Below are 7,886 nucleotides of genomic sequence, written 5' to 3'. Positions count from 1 at the left end.
ATAATCGTCACCGGTGGTGGCCGTGAGCGGGAATCGAACTCGGGTCGCCGGGTTCGTAGCGCTGCACGCTACACCACAATGCGTTACGCTTCCACGTGCGCGGGTCACGTGACAGATGTGACGTCACAGCTCACTTGCTGTGCAAAAAATCAATGCATTATTGAGCTCCCCCCCCCCACAAACAAAAGTGTATTTGTATAATGTTTGCATGGTGTACAGTCTGGAAAGTACCCACATGGCAAATTTCAAGTTTGTTGCATGTCGGGAAGTACGCTAAACATTTTGAACAGACGCACATAATCACAACTTTGCCGTTTATATATTTATGGAGATAACCCTGTGAGGCATGCGGCTCTTGACTCAGAGTGCAACGTGACAAGTAAAAACATGAACAAAGAAACGTCTTCAAGTGACTACACGCAACAGAAAAAAAAATCGTGGAAAAAAAACAGCAAAGTCTTCCATAAAAAAAACACCGCATTTCAACGCCGCGTACAAAAATCCCAGTGGGATGCAAGTCAAACAATAACAACCATTAGACAATGTTGTTGATAGTGGCCAGGTCGCAAAATTTGAGCAGGTAAGGCCCAATGCCAATGCCTTACCTGGTCAAATTTTAAATTGTAGGTGTAGTAGTGTATTGGTCATAGCTACGGAAACTGTGGCCAATCGTCAGGAGTGGAATGATCACATTGCATTTATAAAGTCTGAACGGATGAAAGTTCTATTTATCATGGGACCTTTTTGCCAGTATGAAAGTATGAAAAATAGACTTTACCCTTTCTGGCAATAAAACACGAGTTATGTTAAGATGTTCAAACCATAGACTCACACAGAGACCCATAGACTCACACAGAGACCCATAGACTCACACAGAGACCCATAGACTCATGTCAAGCCTGGTGGTGCCCATTCAGACGCTGTCTTTCCGACAGACCTGTTCTCCACCTGAGGACGGCTGCTTGCGTTGTGGCCGAAACGTCGTGAGAATTGTATTTTATTTTGTTTAATTTTTATTACTTTATTATTTCCCTTCTACGTGACGACTTTACCGAAAGAACCAAGAAGATGTTCTTAATTTGCTCATCGCACAGCAAGTAGATTTGTGAATGCATCTTCACAGCGGGGACCTGTCATCCCCCTTGTATGCACATCGTTGTCTGTCTACTTGGGGAGACAAAGGCGGCCGGGCGTGTGGTGCTGGCCACACGACCCACTCGCGTGCCACCGTACCGGCCTTCGTAGCCGCCGCTGCTGCTGCTACTCGCCAACAGCACTTGCCCCAAAAGTCCGTTGAGGCTACACGCACGGGGGGGGTCCTTTGTCTGGTTCACATTCGTGCAATATTCACCCCCCCCCCCCCCCCCATCATTTATTGGTTTTTATATTGATTAGACTTCATTTGTAATTGTACTGTGCTCTGATCACACACCTGTCAACCCGTACGGTTTTATATCCGTATTTTTGTACGGGGGAATTGAGTTTGCAAGTCCATACGGCGTACAGCCGTTTCAATACGGGCAACATTTTTTGTCTATTTGTGCTTTGTGATGGGACTTTGTAGGATGAACGTTGAGATGTATAAGAGGCACGGGGTGACCAGTAAGGTCTGAGTTGGTCTGTAATGAGGTTGGCAATGATAAGGGGTTGGCAGGTATGTAGTGGTGAGTAGTGGTGAGTGTAGTGGTGAGTGTAGTAGTGGTGAGTGTAGTGGTGAGTGTAGTAGTGGTGAGTGTACCATTGGTGAGTGTGCCATTGGTGAGTGTAGTAGTGGTGAGTAGTGGTGAGTGTACTGGTGAGTGTGCTAGTGGTAAGTGTAGTAGTGGTGAGTAGTGGTGCGTGTAGTGGTAAGTGTAGTAGTGGTGAGTAGTGGTGAGTGTACTGGTGAGTGTGCTAGTGGTAAGTGTAGTAGTGGTGAGTAGTGGTGAGTGTAGTGGTAAGTGTAGTAGTGGTGAGTAGTGGTGAGTGTACTGGTGAGTGTGCTAGTGGTAAGTGTAGTAGTGGTGAGTAGTGGTGCGTGTACTAGTGAGTGTACTAGTGAGTGTACTAGTGAGTGTAGTGGTGAGTGTGCTAGTGGTAAGTGTAGTAGTGGTGAGTAGTGGTGAGTGTAGTGGTGAGTGTACTGGGGAGTGTAGTGGTGAGTGTGCTAGTGGTAAGTGTAGTAGTGGTGAGTGTCTCTGTGTTTGTGTTTCTCCCTTGTGATGGGACGTTTGTAGGATGAACGTTTAGATTCATAAGAGGCACGGGGTGACCAGTAAGGTCTGAGTTGGTCTGTAATGAGGTTGGCAATGATAATTGTCTTTTTACCCTCCTATCTGGCAACAAAACTGACACCTCTTTTTACAAGGAGTCATGTTTGCATAGACCACAATACCTGCAGTCATAATGCAAACAAAAACACAACTCTGATAATGTATGCACTGTCCTTGAAGTTGATTGGTCCACACCCGAGACAGCTTTCCTTAGAGCCTAGTCTCACATGGTGTTGGACCAGATGACTGCAGGTATTGTGGTCTATGCAAACATGACTCCTTGTAAAAAGGTGTCAGTTTTGTTGCCAGATAGAAGGGTAAAAAACCAATTATCATATTTTTTACTGGCAAATGAGGTTCCAATGGTGTAAATGCTTGCCCCGAGCTCTCATACTCTGATGGTGCATTGTCTTTGAGTTGTGCGCCTTTTGGCGTCATCTGGTCCAACACCATGTGAGACTAGGCTCTAAGGAAAGCTGTCTCGGGTGTGGACCAATCAATTTCAAGGACAGTGCACATACATTATCAGAGTTGTGTTTTTTGTTTGCATTCCGACCGCAGGTATTGTGGTCAATGCAAACATGACTCCTTGTAAAAAAAGTGTCAGTTTTGTTGCCAGATAAAAGGGTAAAAAGACAATTATCATATTTTGCTACTGGCAAATGAGGTTCCAATGGAGGTTGGCAATGATAAGGGGTTGACAGGTTTGTGATCAGTCTGAAAATAATAATCGGCACGAGCCGACTTGCCTCTGCAGGGGGACGTTTTGTTTGCGTAACATTTTCGATTTCTCATGTGGTGACGGAGTTGTGTTTTGTATTCTTAGGTTTTTTTCGGTAAAGTCACGTAGGTAAAAAAATTTAAATTAATAAAAGTAAAATAAAATAAAAATCACGACGTTTCGGAGGCAACACAAGCTTCCGTCTTCAGGTGGAACCGTCACAGCACGATAGCTGCATCAAGTAAATGATATGACGGTTCCACCTGAAGACGGAAGCTTGTGTTGCCTCCGAAACGTCGTGATTTTTATTTTATTTTACTTTTATTAATTTTAATTTTTTACCTACATGGTGACTTTACCGAAAAACCCTAAGAATAGGAATCCTTGCAGTCACGAAAGCTTCAAATCTAGAAGAAGTTGTGTTTTGCTCCGACTTCTGTTCGCTTCATGGCTCTGCAGGTACAGTGACTTCGTTTTGTATTCCTTTTGCCATCCGGGTCAGTTGCTCTTGCGAACGAGACTCATCCCAGTCTCTGGTTAAACAAAATAAACTCATTACTTAAACTCACTCATACAGTCATTCACTCGCCCACTCGCTCGCCCCGCTCGCTCGCCCCGCCCGCTCGCCCGCTCGCTCGCCCGCCCGCTCGCCCGCTCGCTCGCCCGCTCGCCCGCTCGCTCGCCCGCCCGCTCGCCCGCTCACTCGCCCGCTCGCCCGCTCACTCGCCCGCTCGCTCGCCCGCTCGCTCGCCCGCTCGCTCGCCCGCTCGCTCGCCCGCTCGCCCCGCTCGCTCGCCCTCGCTCGCTCGCTCGCTCGCTCGCTCGCCCGCTCGCTCGCCCGCTCGCTCGCCCGCTCGCTCGCCCCGCTCGCCCACTCACTCGCCCACTAACTCGCGTACTCGCTCTCGCGAATGAGACTCAAAATCATTGTAGGTACTAAAAAAAAACTCTTGAGTTGAAGTGCAGAATGCATTGCCCACCACCTCACATATAGCCAGTGACCATTTATGGCTGAGTGGACCTAAGGGATGCCCAGAACGGGCCCCGGATAAAAATAGCCACTAAGAATTGCACGCGCACTTGTGCAAGTTGTATTCTTACAACGATCACCCCCAAGAGAGCGTCAAACGCGGAGACGGAGCACGGGAAGGAACGCCAAACTCAAAGTGTAAACGAGACTTGCCGAATAATGGTTAAAGGGAATATAGAAGACGGCCACGCGCAATTAGAACGCCTGTAATGGGACGGACAAATGAGACAAAGGTTCCCCGTATAGCCTGCACAGACTGTAGGGGCAAGTGCTGTTAGCGAGCACCTATGAAGGCCGGGCACTGAGGCACACGAGGGGGTGGGTGGCCAGCACCACGCCCGGCCGCCTTTGTCTCCCCTAGCAGCGATGTTATTTACACACCGCACCAGGTACTCATTTGAGGCTGAGTCGACCTAGGGGGGAGGCCCATGACAGGTTCAGATTAATCGTCACCGGTGTTGGCCGTGAGCGGGAATCGAACTCGGGTTGCCGGGTTCGTAGCGCAAGCGTGGCGCTAACCGCTGCGCCACCGCTCCCCGTACGGGAAACAACACAGACAGGCAGACATTATAGAGAAGACAGCAGACGAGACAGAATAGAGACAAGAGGACACACGGCACACACCATGCACACCATGTGAACAAACGAGGCGGAGAAAACATTTTCAGTTTTTTCAGTTTCATTTATTAAACTCGCTGTACTACCCGGCTTCGCCCGGGACTTGGATTCACGACGCCCGGCCGCCTTTGTCTCCCCAGTGGCGATGTTCACACACAGCACACCAGTTACTCGTTTGAGGCTGAGTCGACCTAGGGGAGGTCCAGGACCGGTTGAAATAATCGTCACCGGTGGTGGCCTTGAGCGGGAATCGAACTCGGGTCGCCGGGTTCGTAGCGCAGCGAAGCGCTAACCGCTACACCACAATGCGTTGCGCTTCCACGTGCGCGGGTCACGTGACAGATGTGACGGCACAGCTCACTTGCCGTGCAAAAAAAAATGCATTATTGAGCTCCCCCCCCCCCCCAAAAAAAACCCCACAAAATTGTATTTTAATAATGTGTGCATGGTGTACAGTCGGGAAAGTACCCACATGGAAAATTCCCAGTTTGTTGCATGTCGGGAAATACGCTAAACATTTTGAACAGACACCCATAATCACAACTTTGCCTTTTATATATATGGAGATAACCCTGTGAGGCATGCGGCTCTTGAATCGGGGTGCAACCGCAACAAACAAAAAACTAAAACATGAACAGGAAAACATCTTGTAGTGACTGTGTGACTGAGTGCAAACAGAAAATCGAGGAAAAGACCTCGAAATCAGACGACGCGGACGAGACAACAAATGACAGACAAGACGAGATGGTCTACACAGACGACGAATATGATGATACAGACCATGCAGACCATGCAGACAACACATATAAGATGACAGTCTATAGATACAGACAACAGATGAGACGGACAAGACGGAGGAACCGCACGAGATAAATAAGTAATATTTAAAAAAACTTTTTAAGAAACACGCTTTAATGAAATGTACATTACTAGTAATATAAGAACTTCACGACTCCAGGAAGTGGCCCCAAAGTTTGCCACAACGTAAGGGACCGTGGGCAATTACAGCCAACGTGAGTTGAGCGTGGACTATTAGACCCAAGCCGAAACATAACATCTAAAAAAAAATGTTTTAAAAATATTTTATTTTTATTTTTTTACGATAGAATATAGTATTGTTTTCAGTATGACATAAGTATACCAAGTTTGCAGTCGATATACCACATTGGGAAGTGGGTTAAAATTGAGTTGCAACATTCGAGGATACAACGACGACAACAACAGACTGAGTGAGTTAAATAAAAGCGTGTAAATAGAATTTTTAAAATTTGTTTTTTATTTTTTACGATAGAATACGGTATTGTCATCAGTATGACATAAGTATACCGAGTTTGTAGTCGATATACCACATTGGGAAGTGGGTTAAAATTGAGTTGCAAGATTTGAGGATACAACGACAGACAGAGTGAGTTAATAGAAAGCGTGTAAAAAGATTGTTTAAAAATATTTATTTTATTTTTTATGATAGAATATGGTATTGTCATCAGTAAGAAATAAGTATAACAAGTTTGCAGTCGATACCACATTGGGAAGTGGGTTAAAATTGAGTTACAAGATTTGAGAATACAACAACAGACAGAGTGAGTTAATAGAAAGCGTGTAAAAAGATTGTTTAAAAATATATTTTACATTTTTATGATAGAATATAGTATTGTCATCAGTAAGAAATAAGTATAACAAGTTTGCAGTCGATACCACATTGGGAAGTGGGTTAAAATTGAGTTGCAAGATTTGAGGATACGACAACGACGACGACAACAACCTACAGAGTGAGTTAAATAAAAGCGTGCAATAAAAATAATTTTAAAAAAATATGTTTTTAATTTTTTATGATAGAATATGGAAGTATACCAAGTTTGCAGTCGATATACCACATTGCGAAGTGAATTAAAATTGAGTTACAACATTTGAGTATACAACAACGACAGACAGAGCGAGTTAAATAAAAGCGTGTAAAATAAGATCAATGATCGAACCGTTAACCACTTAAAACCCACGTCCAAACAGCCGAGGAATTGTGGATGATCACAGACAGGGCCTCCTCCACGCACTGAAGCGTTATAGTGAGAAAGCAAATTGATTTTCTCGCTCACCTTTAGCCTGCACGCGTACGGCAGTAGACGTGGTTAACGATTTACGGTGCGTCTCTCTCGCGTGAACTCTGCGCCACCCCAAGCGAGGCGACACAGACGAGAGGGACAGTCTTCTTGGTTCTTTCGGTAAAGCCATCACGTAGAAGGGAAATAATAAAATGATAAAAATAAAACACAATAAAATGCAATTCTCACGACGAACAATACAAACGAGACAGAACAATACAAACGAGACAGAACAATGCAAACGAGACAGAACAATGCAAACGAGACAGAACAATACAAAAGAGACAGAACAATGCAAACGAGACAGAACAATACAAAAGAGACAGAACAATACAAAAGAGACAGAACAATGCAAACGAGACAGAACAATACAAAAGAGACAGAACAATACAAAAGAGACAGAACAATGCAAACGAGACAGAACAATACAAAAGAGACAGAACAATACAAAAGAGACAGAACAATGCAAACGAGACAACAATGCAAACGAGACAGAACAATACAAAAGAGACAGAACAATACAAACGAGACAGAACAATGCAAAAGAGACAGAACAATACAAACGAGACAGAACAATACAAAAGAGACAGAACAATGCAAACGAGACAACAATGCAAACGAGACAGAACAATACAAAAGAGACAGAACAATACAAACGAGACAGAACAATGCAAAAGAGACAGAACAATGCAAACGAGACAGAACAATGCAAACGAGACAGAACAATACAAAAGAGACAGAACAATACAAACGAGACAGAACAATACAAACGAGACAGAACAATACAAACGAGACAGAACGAGACAAACGAGACAGAACAATACAAATGAGACAGAACGAGACAGATGTTAACTACCTTGCCTGGTACACAGGAGGTCGTGAGTTCGATCCCGACCCTGACGATGCCTGTTGTATATTTGGAGTTTGTGTGTCTCTCTCTCTCCATGGGGAGATGTTAACTACCTTGCCTGGTCTTCAGGAGGTCGTGGGTTCGATCCCAATCCTGATGCTGCTGTATATTTGGAGTTTGCGTGTCTCTCTCTTTCCCCGTGGTCACGTGGAATTTTCTCCAGTTTCTCCCTCCGTGTTTAGAATCAGTGGGCCTTAGCTGCTAAAATAAAAAAAATTGTTTTAGTTTTTTGGAAATGTGCACCAGGCCCTGGCAC

This window comes from Lampetra planeri, unplaced genomic scaffold, assembly GCF_965212315.1.
Source record: "Lampetra planeri unplaced genomic scaffold, kcLamPlan1.2.h2 scaffold_115, whole genome shotgun sequence".
NCBI classification, from domain to species: Eukaryota; Metazoa; Chordata; class Hyperoartia; order Petromyzontiformes; family Petromyzontidae; genus Lampetra; species Lampetra planeri.
This window is presented reverse-complemented; position numbering follows the sequence as displayed.